Below are 16,876 nucleotides of genomic sequence, written 5' to 3' on the forward strand. Positions count from 1 at the left end.
ACTTAGGAAAATCACTCAGACTAAGCTCAACTGATCTGGAAATTGAATGAAGCTTTATATTTACAGCTTAGCACAAGATACAAGCAGCTGTTTACAATAGATACAGAAATATACAAGTTAAAAAGCTCATACAGAAACACAACAGCCCTCCCAGAAACCTGAGTCCCCAGGAGGGGCTCCCAACCACCCTTCCACCCCTCTACCACAGACTTTGCCTTACGCTCAAGGTAGTTTGGAGTGTGGGCCTGTGGGGTCAGGGAGCAGATGGATTAGGCAGGTTAGATAGAGAAATGCAGCCCAAAAAGCCCAGAGAGAGACTCCCTTATCTATGTTTGCTTTCTTGTTCTTATCCATCTCAGCAAGCCTATGAGTGCAGTAGCCATCACCACTGTTTCCTTTTCACAGCCTATTATCTGATTCCTCTCACCAAAATATTCTAGCTAGCTTCAAACTAGCACAGAGATAGCAAACACAACGTGCAAAAGAACCCCAACCCCACAACACTCCTGTTGATGCAGGCTGTAGTGGCAGATAGATCTGTCGTGCCCTGCTACTTCACACTGCCTGGCCAGGTTTCCACCTGGAGCAACAAGATTTTGCTGACTTAGTCCTGGGGTTTGCACTACCTGGGCAATGGGGATTGCAAAGTTAGGTGGAAGGAATGAGTTTTATCTAGGACTAGGTTTAGACAGGGAGCTCAGGAAACTGTAAGAGTTGGAAGGTCAGTGTATTTGGAGTAGGGGCATCTGGTCTTAAAACTGAACAAGAAAAGCAGATTATGAAAGGAGCATTTAGGCTTTGTTAGCCTAGCTGCAGCCTGCTGGTGTGTTCTTGCTGTTATAGATGTGGGACTGAACGTGGCAGGACCTTTGTTAACAGTAATCCCTTGTGCAGAAGTCAGTGAGAGAGATTTTCTCAAGGGATGCAGTAGTTTAGGTCTCCAGAACAAAAGAAGAGTGATCATTCACAAAAGTCTGTATCACTGTGGTCTTTCTTTAAACTCTGTGACTTGCTTTTTACTGTAAGCTGGTTCTGTGGGCATGGCTTCTGTTTCTTGCTTTGCAGGCTGATGGATGCTGCTCCTGACTGTAGGTGCAGTTCTGCTCCTCCGCATTGAGCTTTATAGCACGCTCATAGAGGAGGATTTAACAGTAGCAGAAGCCTAAAGGCTACAGCAATTTTGCAAAGCAGCCCAGGCCCCAGAATTGCTGCTCTAACAGCCTCTTGAGAAGGTTTTGGCTAGACAACAACCTGCAAGCCACCAGGGTAAATGCAGAATGCTTCCAGATTCAGATGGAACTTAACACTCATTTCAGCTGGGTGAAAGTCTCTGCAGGGATCTACAGAACACAGAACTCAGTTCAGGCTTTCTTCTGCTGCATCATCTTAGTTTATGGGGTGAGAAGTTTTGTGCTCAGTTCTTTATGCAAGAGTTGATTCTTTGCTGACCTCAGTGCTCCTCCATTACTCCCAGCAGCCGGCTTCAAGAACAAAAGGAACTTTCATTATTGCAGTTCAGTTGCAGTCAAAGAAAGAGATGGGCTACAGATTGAGGGAAGAGCAGGCAGAGGCAGTAAGTGTGTGTTCAGTTCCTAAAACACAGTGAAATAAAAGCCAGGAAGGAAACAGAAAACTCCAGAAGGAAAATATTTAACCACTAGAAGTCTCTGCCACAATGATCTCCAAAATGACAAATCCCCTTGCACATTCTGATAGTTTCCTCCTCTTCTCTTTTCCTTTGAGCAGATTGTCCATGCAGAACTGTTCTACCTCACCTACTACCCTAAGGGTCCTTGTGTGAAAAATGACCCAGGGACAAATATGACATCACAGGCTCTCAGGATGTCAGGGGTTGGAAGGGACCCAAAGAGATCGAGTCCAACCTCCCTGCCAGAGCAGGACCATACAATCTAGCTCAGTTCACAGAGGAATGCATCCAGAGGGGCCTTGAAAGTCTCCAGAGAAGGAGACTCCACAACCTCTCTGGGGAGCCTGCTCCAGTGCTCTGTGTTGCTTACAGTCAAGAAGTTCCCCCTTGTGTTGAGGTGGAACCTCCTGTGCTGCAACTTACACCCGTTGCTGCTTGTCCATTAGAACAAAATAAACCAACAGATTCTATGGGGAGTGAAGACTTCTCTTGCCTCTTGTATACAACCTTTCTTTGCACAAAGTAAAAAAAAACCCAAACCTTTCTACCTCAAAATTCCAGCTATTACATGAGCTCAGTTACTACCCTGGTTCAAGATTCCCGCCTGAACATGAGCCAGCAGTGTGCCCAGGTGGCCAAGAGAGCCAGTGGCATCCTGGCCTGCATCAGGAATGGTGTGGTCAGCAGGAGCAGGGAGGTCATTCTGCCCCTGTACTCTGCACTGGTTAGACCTCACCTTGAGTGCTGTGTTCAGTTCTGGGCCCCCCAGTTTAGGAGGGACATTGAGATGCTTGAGCGTGTCCAGAGAAGGGCGACGAGGCTGGGGAGAGGCCTTGAGCACAGCCCTACGAGGAGAGGCTGAGGGAGCTGGGATTGGTTAGCCTGGAGAAGAGGAGGCTCAGGGGTGACCTTATTGCTGTCTACAACTACCTGAGGGGTGGTTGTGGCCAGGAGGAGGTTGCTCTCTTCTCTCAGGTGGCCAGCACCAGAACAAGAGGACACAGCCTCAAGCTATGCCAGGGGAGATTTAGGCTGGAGGTGAGGAGAAAGTTCTTCCCTGAGAGAGTCATTGGACACTGGAATGGGCTGCCCGGGGAGGTGGTGGAGTCGCCGTCCCTGGGGCTGTTCAAGGCAGGACTGGACGTGGCACTTGGTGCCATGGTCTGGCCTTGAGCTCTGTGGTAAAGGGTTGGACTTGATGATCTGTGAGGTCTCTTCCAACCCTGATGATACTGTGATACTGTGAAAATTTTCATTCTAGCATTAGAAACACCTTTGTCTCTGTTCTTTAAGGGAATCATTTGGGAAGTCACTGCTTTTACTGCTGCTTGCAGAAGGACTAAAGTGCTGTCAAGACTTTGATAATCTATTTCTATCCAATTTCACTGCAGAGTTTTGTTTCTTGATTTCCCTGTGCAGGTTTGCTGTGTCCCAGTTGTGCTTAGAAGATCTGTTTGTTCTTACCAAGACTGCCCTGGGCGTTATTTCCCGAATGATTCCAGCACAGCCTCTGAAAATGGATTGAAGGAAGGGCTGCAAATCCTGTCCCTCAGAGAAGTTCGGTGGTAAAAGGCTGGTAAGTGCCCGGTGAACATTTCTCTGAAGGGCTGCTTTTTACCTGGCAGGGTCTGCCTCTGAGGCTGACAGCAGTATGCTGCTGCAAAGCTGTCCCACAGTTTGGAGCAGTCGCACTTTGGATGTAGGAATCTGGCAACTAGACCCAAAGATGAGGTCCTAGCTCCTTGCCAGCCCAATGGGGCAGTCCCTTGATTTGTTTTAGGATACAAAGAAAGATTGAACAAGGTTTTTCAGCAGGATTTTTTCCCATATAAGCTGTAAATGCCTTAAGAGACTTGGTTTCTCTGCTTGTACAGCACTTAGCAAAGTGTTCCTTGACCTTAGCAGAGCTGCCTCTACTGGCAGCAGTAATCTCCAGATTTAGGAACTGGGAGGCAGTTTAGGAAGAGTGAGGAGGCTTTGTGCTGGAATCAAAGTCTCCAAGAACCTTTATGACGTTCTTGGAAGTCTTCTGCCAGTCACTTTTTATTGGTCATGGGTAAGGGGCATCCATGAGAGGCATGCAATTTCTTCAGACCATTCAATATGACTCAGAAGCATTGTGTGAATGTGGATAAACTTTGCTTTTGGTGCTGCTTTAGCTGATTCTGGAGTCTGCTGTAGCCTAGGTGAGCTGTTAGGGATTGGGTTTGTCAGAGTCAGTGTCACTAATATCTTATACACCCTTATCTTAATACACTCTTATTTTCCTTACACACTGAGCTAGTACTGTGTGATAGTTGGGTGATTCTCAACACATGGTAACACCTTAGAATTGAAAATGTAACAAGTGGTTTGCCTTTCTGAAGTACCAAGTAGGTTTAGATGTCGTTTGAACCGAGTGTTTTAGCCAACCAGCTCATAAAAACAAACCTCTTCTGAGCTCAAAGCAGTCTGCATTTACCCAGGGTGCATGAGTCAGCTCCAAACCTAACTGAGTTTTCTTTATGTTCATCTAAGCTTAGCTATAAAACAATGATACATTCATATTGGTCTCCATAGTACTCAAGTAGCACATCTAAATCACCTTGTAGGTTTACCTTGTAGAGGTAAACCTTTTTAGTTCTTCTTTTTTCTTTCCCTTTATTTATTTTACAACTCTTTCCCAGTTGCATCTCTCTGACTCTATCCTTGCTTTGCAAGGTGTAAGCCATAAGGGCTACAGGCTGGGGACAGAGTGGCTGGAGAGCAGCCAGCAAGAAAGGGGCCTGGGGGTACTGGTAGATAGTAGCTGAGCCTGAGGCAGCAGTGTCCCTGGAGGTGCTCAAGCAAAGCCTGGCTGAGGCACTTAGTGCCATGGTCTAGATGACTGGGTAGGGCTGGGTGCTAGGTTGGCCTGGATGATCTTGGAGGTCTCTTCCAACCTGGTTGATTCTATGCCTGACCAACCTGATTTCTATGCCTGAGCCCCTATTACAATCTATGATTCACTGACAGGCAAGGGCTCTTGCAAGCAGACAAGCAGTCTTCCCACTAGATTCTCACAGTCATCTTTCATTTGAGGCAGTCAAGGGTTAAAAAGGAGGGGTGAAAGCTTAGGAGTGGGTTAGGCAGCATTCTGCCTTCAGGTGCTGCCTGAAGGTATACCCCAAGGGTGGCTGCTGAAGGAGTTCCACCCCCAGACTTGGAGGGAGGGCAGATAACCTGATGCCCTGCAGAGCCTGCATGCAGCTCTGTGCACCTTTCCTTTGGGGAAGTGTCTGATTCCAGAGGCAGCTGTGCTTCGGGCCAATAATACTTCTTTTCCTCCTAATCTTGGAAATTTGCAGCCAAAATGAAGCCTTGTGATCCTATTCTGCAGCCAGCCCGAGCTTCCCAGGAGTGTGGAGGCACAGAATTCAAGCTGCCTGAACCAAATGAGACAGTGGGAGCCCTGAGAGCAGGAAGAGCCATTTAAAGCTCTTCTGCTTCTATCTTTCACAGCTGAATTTGCTGTGGGGGTAGATGTTAATTTAATGAGTACTCATTAAATTATCCTGCAGCAGCTCAGATAGGTCCCAGCAGGTTCCCTGAACATGACACAGGGTTTTGTTTTGTATTGTTTGGGCTTAATTAATTTTTCTGAGGGACAGTTATAGTCCTAAGAGTAAAGGGGATAAAAATAACACAGGATAAAACTTTCTGGAGAGAATGTGCACATCCCCACCTATACCCCTGCTATTTTTAAGGTAATATTTAAATTGTAGTTCAGCTTTCAATATTTTTTTTCTCCTCAAATAATCTAAGTGGATTAGTTTTGAAGTGTTCCAAACAACAGCCTTAAATGAAGACAAATAATTTTAATCAAAAGCAGTGTGTATGAATTTGAATTAATTCAAGATCTATGTGGAGGGAGGAAAAATAAACCCAACTCTCAACACATTTGCCTTGGGATCCACATGGAATGGTTTTTCACTCTGCTTTTCAGACACCCCACAGATGCAGAGCAGTTGTTCACACAATGCTAATATCAGCTTATAGAATCATAGAATTAAGCAGGTTGGAAGAGACCTCCAAGATCATCCAGTCCAACCTAGCACCCAGCCCTAGCCAGTCAACCAGACCATGGCACTAAGTGCCTCAGCCAGGCTTTTCTTGCACACCTCCTGGCATGGTAACTCCACCACCTCCCTGGGCAGCCCATTCCAATGCCAATCACTCTCTCTGCCAACAACTTCCTCTTAACATCCAGCCTAGACCTCCCCCAGCACAGCTTGAGACTGTGTCCCCTTCTTCTGTTGCTGGTTGTCTGGCAGAAGAGACCAACCCCACCTGGCTACAGCCTCCCTTCAGGGAGTTGTAGACAGCAGTGAGGTCCCCCCAAGACTCCTCTTCTCCAGGCTGCACACTCCCAGCCCACTCAGCCTCTTCTCATAGGGTTTGTGTTTCAGGCCCCTCACCACCTTTGTTGCCCTTCTCTGGGTGTGTTCCAACACCTCAATATCTCTCTTGAATTGAGGAGCCCAGAACTGGACACAGCACTCAAGGTGTGGCCTGACCAGTGCTGGGTACAGGGGCAGAATAACCTCCCTTGTCCTACTGGCCACACTGCTTCTGATCCAGCCCAGGATGCCACTGGCTCTCTTGGCCACCTGTGCTCACTGCTGGCTCATGTTCAGATATGGCCCTGCCATTTTCTGTGTGGTTGAATGAGAAAGCTCAGATCAGTTGCAGGGTGAAGGAGCAGGATGCTCAACAGCTCATTTTGTGCTAAAGGAAGGTTTTTGTGTTTCCCCCTTTTTTTTGGGCTAACTGCATGAGGCAGGCCTGAAGAAATGAAATGCTGAGTTAGGTGGGTTTACATATAAATTAGCTCCCATTTTCTCCCTGGCAGGCTGGACGTTTTCCATTAGCTGAGTAGAGTTTCCCAGTGTTTGAGGTTCTGAAGGCCAACACAAGCTCTGCTGTAAGAATGCTTGCTCAATGTCAAAATGAATTTTGTTATTGGAGTTGAGGTGTGGTGTGAAGGTTTATTAGCAGCTGAAGTGATGTGCAGCCAGCAGGTCGAATCAAAAGCAACATTATTTAAACTACCTCAACACTCCATGGTACATTTATTTCAGGGAAGTATGGAAATCATTGCAGGTCTCTCTGATAAGTAATGTGTTAGGTTTGCAAGTCTTATGTTGCCTTTATGCAAGTCTTATGTTGTCTTTAGGTTTGTGTTTCATAGCATCATAGAATCAGTCAGGGTTGGAAGGGACCACAAGGATCATCTAGTTCCAACCCTCTGCCATGCCCAGGGACACCCTACCCTAGGTCAGCCTGGTCACAGCCTCATCCAGCCTGGCTTTAAACACCTCCAGGCACGGAGCCTCAACCACTTCCCTGGGCAACCCATTCCAGGCTCTCACCACTCTCATGCTCAACAACTTCCTCCTCACAGCCAGGCTGAATCTCCCCACCTCCAGCTTTGCTCCATTCCCCCCAGTCCTGTCACTCCCTGAGAGCCTAAAAAGTCCCTCCCCAACTTTTTTGAGGCCTCCTTCAGACAATGAAAAGCCACAGTAAGGTCACCTGGGAGCCTCCTCTTCTGCAGACTCAACAGCCCCAACTCTTTCAGTCTGTGCTCACAGCAGAGCTGCTGCAGCCCTCTGAGCATCCTCATGGCTCTGCTCTGGACATGCTCCAGCATCTCCACATCTGTCTTGTAATGGAGGGTCCAGAACTGGATGCAGTACTCCAGGTGGGGTCTCAGCAGAGCGCAGTAGAGTGGGAGAATCACCTCCCTGGCCCTGCTGCCCACACTTCTGCTGCAGCCCAGGCTCTGGTTGCTTTTCTGGGCTGCATGTGCACACTGCTGGCTCCTGTTGAGCTTCTCGTCCACCAGCACCCCCAAGTCCCTCTCCTCAGGGTTGCTCTCCAGCCTGGCACTCCCCAGCCTGTATTTGTGTTTGCCTTGACCCAGCTGCAGGACCTTGCATTTGGTCTTGTTGAACCCCATGAGTTTGGCTTGTGCCCACCTCTCCAGCCTGCTTCTGAAGCAGCCAAGGTGAATGCACTCGAGGTAGGCTTCAGGAAACAAACTGTGGGGAGGAGCATTTTAAACCATTTGTCCATAGTGATGAATTTTGAATGAACTGAACTTGCTTATGGACAGAGCCACTAAGGATATTTACTGGACAGCTATTCAGTAAGGAAGGGCTGAGATCAACTTACTCTTTGGATGCGGACATTCTACATTGGGAATCACTTCTAAAGTGCCTAATCCTGTGATATAAAATACAGTAATGATAGTGTAAACTGCCTACAAGGGCCATTGCTCAGTGCTTTGACCTTACTGTGGATATGAGCAGCTTATTTCACTATGATGAATGCCAGAGGTGTCCAAGCCCGATACAAATGGAGCTTGTGGGTGAGGAGCTGCAGCAAGAGGGGGAAAACTGAGACCTTGATGGAGGTATTTGGCAAATCCCAGGCTGTGGCATGTAATTGCTCTGTGTTTCTTGAGGGGCAAAACAAGGGCACCTGCAGAAAGGAGTGCAAGAATGGGTTTTGTTTTTTCAGTCACGGGTCATAGAATCATAGAATCAGTCAGGGTTGGAAGGGACCACAAGGATCAGCCAGTCCAACCTTCATCCCAGCATCCTTCATCACCAGACCATAGCCTCAACAGGGCATCCAGGGGTGTTTTGAATATCTCCAGAGGGAGACTCCCCAGGGCAGCCTGTTTCAGTGTTCTGTCACCCTCACAGGGAAAAAAAATTCCTCTTCATGTTGGCACAGAACTTCCTGTGCCTCAGCTTCCTCCCATTGCCCCTTGTCCTGTCATCGGGCATCACCCAGCAGAGCCTGGCTCCAGGCTCTTGGCACTCACCATAAACATTGATGAGGTCACCTCTCAGTCTCCTCTTCCAAGCAGCAGAGCCCTTGCATGCTCAGGCTCTCCTCCTAAGAGAAGAAGAGAGCTGGAAGTTGTTAAAATCCAGGGAGGTGTGATGCAAAGAGCTGAATGCTAGCAGAAATGTAGTGCAGCGCTGCTCAAGTACGCAAATAAAGCCCTGGTAATGAACTCTTAGCTCATGGACACACAGCAGCTCCCTGAATTGCAGATTGGTTTCATACTTCAATACATTTTCCATTATGAAGCAATTAACTCTGTTCTCTTTTAAGAACAAAAGCTTCAGATGTAGTCTCTGCCTCTCTTCCCAAGTATCTTGTTCTTAGCTTCTCAGCCTTTACTGTTCTGGGTGGGAGATTCACGTTCTTGGTAGTGCTACAGACACGTGAACGGCTGAGCTGAATGCTCACCTACTCAATTCCCTTGAACACAAGTGTTGTTTAGGGTTGAGTTCTTCACTTCCCCCCCCCCCCCCCCAGTAATATGTAATATTTGTTCATGAGAAGTGACTGCAGAAAAATGGCAGCATCTGCGTCCTTACAAGGTGGTGTAGATTGTAGCAAGTTATTTTGTTTACCTTAAGTTGTAATTTCAGAGAATCAAGCAGGTTGGAAGAGACCTGAAAGCTCATCCAGTCCAACCTACCACCCAGCCCTGTCCAATCAATTTGAATATCTCCAGAGAGAGAGAGACTCCACAACCCCCCAGGGCAGCCTCTTCCAGTGTTCTGTCACTCTCACAGGGAAAAAAATTCCTCTTCATGTTTACGTGGAACTTCCTATGCCTCAGCTTCCACCCACTGCCCCTTGACTGGATGAGGCACTTAGTGCCATGGTCTAGTTGATTGGATAGGCCTGGGTGCTAGGTTGGGCTGGATGATCGTGGAGGTCTCTTCCAACCTGGTTGATTCTGTGATTCTAACTAGACCATGGCACTAAGTGCCTCATCCAGGCTTTGCTTCAACACCTCCACGGATGGTGACTCCACCACCTCCCAGGACAGCCCATTCCAATGCCAATCACTCTCTCTGGCAACAACTTCCTCCTAAACATTCAGCCTAGATCTCTCCTGGCACAACTTGAGACTGTGTCCCCTTGTTCTGTTGCTGGTTGCCTGTGAGAAGAGACCAACCCCACCTGGCTACAGCCTCTCTTCAGGTACTTGTAGGCAGCAGTGAGACCACTCCTGAGCCTACTCTTCTGCAGGCTGAACAATTTCTTCTGCTCATCATAGTAAATCTAGATGAGCAGGGTGCTGTGCATTATTGAGTTTATGCCACATCTTTGGAGCATCTGTTACATTTCACGACTGAAGAAACTTGACTTCACTATCTTACTACAACAGCTTTTACTTCTGCTGCCTGCTCTTTGAACTAATCAACAGCAGTCAAAAGAGGGAGAGGAAACACAGTATGGGTAATAGGATACAAGGTGCTGTAGTACAGTCCATTCTAGGGGAAACAAAAACATTGACTGGTACTTAACTTTGATGGAAATGATAAATGATTCACATTTCTGAGCAGAGCAGCAATAAAAAGCCCACAACAAAATGGCCATGAAGTTATTTTCAGGATAGGTTTGTATGGAATTGGAAAGATGCCTTCCATGTGTTGGGGGACAGTATAGGCTGGATGTTAGGAGGAAGCTGTTGGCAGAGAGAGTGATTGGCATTGGAATGGGCTGCCCAGGGAGGTGGTGGAGTCACCATGCCTGGAGGTGTTCAAGCAAAGCCTGGATGAGGCACTTAGTGCCATGGTCTGGTTGGGTGGATAGGGCTGGGTGCTAGGTTGGGCTGGATGATCTTGGAGGTGTTCATAGAATGGTGGGGGCTGGAAGGGACCTCAAAGCTCAGCTAGTTCCAACCCCCTGCCATAGGCAGGGACACCTCTCACTGGAACAGGTCACTTAAAAGCCTCATCCAATCTGATCCTTGAGTATTTCCAGGGTGTTCATAGAATGGCAGGGGCTGGAAGGGACCTCCAAAGATCAAGATTGGACTTGGTGACCCTGAGAGTCTTTTCCAACCTGGATGTTTCTGTGATTCTGTATCTTTCAACCTGGTTGATTCTATGATAGGAAAAAAACCCACACCCTGATTTACCACTTCCTAATTTCAAAGGTGTTTGCACTCAGTGCTGTTATGAACATTGTTAGCCCATGGTGGGAGGCAGGGAATTTGAAAAGACAATACAAATTGTTTTCCTTAGGGCTTTGAAGTCTTTTCATATTCATAAAGGGCACCCTAGATACTGAGTAGCTAAGGCTGGTAATTCAATCAGTGGTGTGGGGAGCATGAATTACTTGTAAAAACTCTTTTGTTTGTGTGGTGCCTTGGTCTAGCCTTGAGCTCTGTGGTAAAGGGTTGGACTTGATGATCTGTGAGGTCTTTTCCAACCCTGATGATACTGTGATATTAGGGCTGTACAGGAGGTCAGAGTGGGTAACCCTAAAAGCTAAAGGGCAATTTCTAGTCCAGCTGAATTAATCATAGAATCATAGAATGGTTTAGATTGGAAGGGATCTCAAAGATCATCCAGTTCCAACCCCCCACCTCCCACTGGAACAGGTTGCTCAAGGCCTCATCCAACCTGGCTTTGAACACCTCCAGGAAGAAAGCATCCACAACCTCCCTGGGTAACCCATTCCAGTGTTTCACCACCTTCATGGTAAAGAACTTCTTCCTAATGGGGTAGCATAATGGGGGCAAGAGTTCAAATAATGTTTTACAGCCAGGGTCTTCTCTAGGCTTGAAAGTGTGCAAAAGGCTCTAGATAAATAGTACATGCTAAAAAGAGATGCTAATACTGTATCAAAATGCCTCAAACAATGGAGCTGTGATTTTTGCTTGAACTTTGCTCTTAGTGGCCATAAATTCCTTGAGGCTGCTTGAACAGAGTTTGAAGAGGCAAATGTGATGTTTAGATAAGAGGAGGCAAAGCACCTTATGTTGTCTGAAATGTCATAGAATGGCTTAGGTTGGAAGATATCCCCAAAGGTCATCTAGTCCACCCCTTTGCAGTCAGCAGTGACATAGAATCATAGAATCAACCAGGTTGGATGAGATCTCCAAGGTCATCCAGTCCAACCTATCACCCAACCCTATCCAACCAACCAGACCACTGTTTCCTTTTCACCGCCTATCATCTAATTCTTCTCACTAAAATATCCCAGCTAGGCTCAGACTAGCACAGTTGGTTGGGGCTATTTTCCCTCCAAAAGAAGCAGAGGCAAGCACAAATCTCTGCTAGTTAGAGGATGAAAACTTTTATTCCTGCCTATGTGATCTACATGATGTTCATTCATGAAGATGAATTACAGCTCACAGGATCACAGATCACAGGATGTCAGAGCTTGGAAGGGACCCAAGGAGATCATCAAGTCCAAGCCCCCTGCCAGAGCAGGACAATGCTATCTAACACAGATCAGAGGAACGCATCCAGGCAGGCCTTGAAAGGCTCCAGAGAAGGAGACCCCACAACCCCCCTAGGAAGCCTATTCCAGTGCTCTGTGACCCTTACAGTAAAGGAGTTCCCCCTTGTGTTGAGGCAGAACCTCTTGTGCTGCAACTTACATATATGGATTAGTTCATAATATCTTTTTTCTTACTGATAATCTCAAGAAGCTTTTGGTGTGAGATGCTGTTTGTGTTAGAGGAAATGACCTTAACACTCAGCTTTTATTCTTTTCATCAGGAAAATCTCACTTACTGGCACAAAGCTGTATGGAAAATGTAGAAGACCTACTATGAAGTCTGCCTTTTTTTGGTTCTTTTCTTGTGGGGCTCTGCTTTTCAATGCCAAAAAGCTTTGAAAAGACACTTGGAATCCACAGAGGAGAGATAAATTAGACTCCAGCTGACATAACTGAATTTTAAACTACTGAATATTTTACAGTTTGATTAGATAATGCTGGGTTCCAGTAAGCATAGCATCAGGCTGTTGGGGGGTTTTGTTTTGCAGATCCAAGTTGAAAATGGAAACCAGCAGCTGAAGGCATTGAATGTCTTTAACTCAGTGTGTGATTTGCTATCTTGCTCAGAACTGGTGTAAGACTTTGCTGGAAAGCTTAGAGAAATTTGACCTTTCCTAGCATGTCTTGTGTGTGATCTCAATTTCATGCCTTGTTGATTAGGTTCACTTTATTCTCTGGGAGTAGCAGAAAAACAATGCAAAGAGCTTCCTTGGACTGGCTGCTTTCTGACTTGTGCTGATAAGGTGGAGGTTCTGCCTCTCTCGCTCCTGAAAGTGGTTGCAGATGGTGAATTCTGCAGTTCTCCCCTCTCAAATATGTGGCAGTGCTTTATTATACAGCTTCCTCTGCCTTCTCTGTCCCACTAGGCATTTGGTTCTGGGCTGGGAATTCTCCTGGGTGGGTTGTTTGCTGCTTGTTAGGGTTTTTTAGAGACAGATCAGAGAAGTGAGTGCTAGCATGCTGGGATGGCTCGTTGGCTGATCTGATGGAAATAGTTGTATTCATCAGATCTCTGAGAATCACACAGTGTCAGGGACTGGAAAGGACCTGGAAAGCTCATCCAGTCCAACCTCCCTGCCAGAGCAGGATCACCTAGGCCAGATCACACAGGAACACGTCCAGGCAAGTTTTGAGTATCTCCAGAGAGAGAGAGAGCATCCACAACCCCCCCTGGGCAGCCTGTTCCAGGGTTCTGTCACCTTCACAGGCTAAAAATCCCTCCTGATGTTTCCAGGAAGCTTCCTATGCCTCAGTTTTCACCCAGTGTGCCAGGGTAGGTATAGGCTGGATATTAGGAAGAAGTTCTTCACAGAGAGAGTGATTTCCCATTGGAATGGGTTGCCCAGGGAGGTGGTGGAGGCACCGTCCCTGGGGGTCTTCAAGAAAAGCCTGGATGAGGCACTTAGTGCCATGGTCTGGTTGATTGGATGGGGCTGGGTGCTAGGTTGGACTGGATGATCTTGGAGGTCTCTTCCAACCTGGTTGATTCTATGATTCTAAGATTTAACCATCACAAGAGATCCTTAGCACACATACCAAAAAGGTTTAACCATCAGAAGCCATGATGCATATTGGGTAACAAGCTATGTCTGCTTTTGGAGGGGGGGGGGGAAAAAAGGCCCTGACACCCTGTGAGCCTATGAACTGAGGATAATTCCCTTCTGCTTTTTATTTTCAATGCATGCAGTTAAAAGTGGAGAAATAGAAGTTAATTTTGGAAATCTTTCTTGACAATGGAAGAACCTTGCAGATTGGAGAAAGAAAAAGGATGCCTGGATCTGGTGAAGGAATGTTTCTTTGTGGGGGCTGTTGTGCCCTTAGGGTGGCTTTGAGCTTCTGCTGTGAGATGAAACTAATGGGATCTTTCCAGTGGAGCTTTGTTGTGGCTGTGATGTTGCAAACAAGACGTCTCCCCCTCAGTCACACGTTGAGAATCATTTCTCTACAAAAGGGGATTCTTTTGATCTGTCTCTTTGCTAGATACCAATCTCCTTCCTTCTTTTGAGGAGAGGGAGGATGTTTTTCAGCCTCAGGATTATGGGAGATGCAGAAGGGGCTGTAAAGTTGAAGGTCAAACTTTTTGTTTTCACTTCACCCTACAAAACAAACCCCACAGCCTGTGTTTCAGCAGTTAAACGTGGAGCTGCCACACGGGTTGCCTGCCCTTGGTGGGTTACACCTTTGTAACATGTGCCACTGAAGCCACTGGAGCGCAGAAGTTGCTTGGCATGTATTTGTGTCACCACCTGTGCTCTAAGAAACAGCAACCTCAAAGTGCATAAAACTGCATTTTCTCCTCGAGTGCCCTCAAATTCTTCAGTTTCATAGAATCATAGAAAATCATAGAATCAACCAGGTTGGAAGAGACCTCCAAGATCATCCAGTCCAACCTATCACCCAGCCCTAACCAATCAACTAGACCATGGCACTAAGTGCCTCATCCAGGCTTTTCTTGAAGACCCCCAGGGACGGTGCCTCCACCACCTCCCTGGGCAGCTCATTCCAATGGGAAATCACTCTCTCTGTGAAGAACTTCTTCCTAATGTCCAGCCTGTACTTCCCCCAGCACAACAGCACAACTGTTCCCTCCTTGCTACGATGACCAGTGCAGCTGAACTGCCATGGAGAGGGCCATTTGCAGTGTATCTGTGGCAGACCAGATTTAGAGCAGAGAAGAGGTAGAAGAGTCTTGAGTCAAAATAAGCATGAAATTGCGTGTTGAATTTTTGTGGAAGTAGGAAAGAGAATATGCTCAAGGATTTTGGCACTATAATTGTTCTCCAGGCACTTTTTCAGGTCGAAAGGGAAACTTATTAAAAGGGAGCTGGGTCTGTTTAGTTTGAGGAAGAGGAGGCTGAAGGGAGACCTCATTGCTGTCTATAGCTACCTGAAGGGACACTGTGGAGAGGCTGCTGCTGGGCTCTGCTCACAGGTAGTTGGAGACAGAACAAGGGGGAATGGCCTCAAGCTGAGACTGGGGAGGTTTAGATTGGACATTAGGAAAAAGTTTTTCATGGAGAGAGTGGTCAGGGACTGGAATGAGCTGCCCAGGGAGGTGGTGGAGTCACCCACCCTGGATGTGTGTAAGGATTGTTTGGATGTGGTTCTTAAGGGATATGGCTTAAGGTGAATCCTGTAGAGTAAGGTTCTAGGTTGGATTTGGTAATCCTGAGGGGCTTTGCCAACCTGCATGGTTCTGTGAAATAATTCTCTGACTATAATTGCAGTTGCCACACAGAATACAGGAAGACTTTGGTAGGAATCAGTAAAGAAATAGTAGGAGAATTGAGATCTGTGTTAGTGCTTGACATTAGGCAAACGAGATGTGCACTTGCTTTGTGTTCTCAAAGTGGTCTTTAATCATCTGTGTAGACTGGCTCCATGTTCAGTGGTAAAGATCCTCAATTGCTTGTCAGGATGAGCTTTATGTCCAGTTTCATGTATCATGTCTCTGCAATGGTGCATTGGGCTGCATCATACAATCAAGCAGGTTGGAAGAGACCTCCAAGATCATCCAGTCCAACCTAGCACCCAGCCCTATCCAGTCAACCAGACCATGGCACTAAGTGCCTCAGCCAGGCTTTGCTTCAACACCTCCAGGGACGGTGACTCCACCACCTCCCTGGGCAGCCCATTCCAATGCCAATCACTCTCTCTGCCAACAACTTCCTCCTAACATCCAGCCTAGACCTCCCCTGGCACACCTTAAGGTTGTGTCCCCTTGTTCTGTTGCTGGTTGCCTGGCAGAAGAGACCGACCCCACCTGGCTACAGCCTCCCTTCAGGTAGTTGTGGACACATGTAGAAGTTGGAGTGAATGCTGTCCTATGGACACCAGCAGAGCTTGTTTCAGCAGCCCATCACAGAGGAGCTGCCATCCTGGGGTACCATGAGAATACTGCTAACTGCCCAGTACAGTGAGATATGTGCCACAGCATGCAGAATGTTCCTGCAAAGTATTTTGGTGCAGTTCATTAAAAGACTAAAGCCTTGGAGAAGAGAGAGGCAGGTTTACAACTGCCCCATAGCTGATATCATTGAAGTGTCCAACCCAAAGCACCTACCAAGTCCGTCAGCAGTTTATATATATGGAAATGTGCCTCCTGCTACTGCCAGGTTTTGTCACACATTGATGATTAAGGGGTAGCAGCCTTAAAAAAGCCTCCTCTGCTGAAAGTGCTGCCAAGCTGCCTGCCTTAGGATGTTTCAGAGCTGGAGCACCTCAAGCTACGAGAGGCTGTAAAGTCTGAAGCTGTGAGTGTATAATACATGATGGCACTAGGCTCAGCTGGAGCACAAAGACACACATCCCAAACCACACCAGCAAAGGAAGAGTGCTAACAAGATATAGACACTGTGCTCTGCTGCTGCTCTCCTCCCAGTTTCATAACATGGCATATGCAGAGGGAAATTTACTCTCTGCCCATTTCTTCTAGCCTCGAGATGAAAGGCTGAACTTTATGTGACTGCCTGCTTTTCTTTGTTTTTTCATCTCCCTTTTCAACTTCACATTGCTTTTTAGCTTTATTATCTTGAAAGCTCAGAGAGATTCTGCATTTTATCTGCAGGGAAGCTCGTTTGTTTTTAAATGGTTTTCAGCCTGGAAGTGGGGAGATTACAGGCAGCTGTAAAACAAATTGCTCTGCGAATAAAGATGAGCTTTTTGCTTACCTGAAAACCCAAATGGGTTCCAAGTGAGAGTTTAAAAGATGAGATCCTTTTGGCAAATCGATCCAATGGTTTTACACCTCAAGGCCTGTTAAATAAGGAGATGGGCTTGGATTTCTGTGTCTCTTATAGTCTGTTGAATTAGGCAAATGCTGAGCTGTGGTGTGATGTGCGCTGTTAGGTGACAAGCTAAGAGCGCTCTATAGCACTGGTT

At 46.9% G+C, this 16,876-nt stretch overlaps 1 long non-coding RNA gene across 2 annotated transcripts in view; it reads left to right on the forward strand.

The window, feature by feature from the left end:
• The window catches only part of LOC135188616 (uncharacterized), a 130,961-nt gene extending 118,253 nt beyond the window's left edge, over positions 1–12,708 (forward strand). Inside the window, exons 2-3 of one of the 2 annotated variants that reach the window (XR_010307765.1) lie at positions 3,068–3,224; positions 12,484–12,708. This is a non-coding gene — a long non-coding RNA (uncharacterized LOC135188616). Of the gene's footprint in view, positions 1–3,067; positions 3,225–12,216; positions 12,291–12,483 lie in introns of those variants that run through there. The other variant, XR_010307764.1, reaches the window with a different exon arrangement.
• Positions 12,709–16,876: the final 4,168 nt, after the last annotated feature.

Source organism: Pogoniulus pusillus, chromosome 30 (assembly GCF_015220805.1).
Source record: "Pogoniulus pusillus isolate bPogPus1 chromosome 30, bPogPus1.pri, whole genome shotgun sequence".
Taxonomy (NCBI): domain Eukaryota; kingdom Metazoa; phylum Chordata; class Aves; order Piciformes; family Lybiidae; genus Pogoniulus; species Pogoniulus pusillus.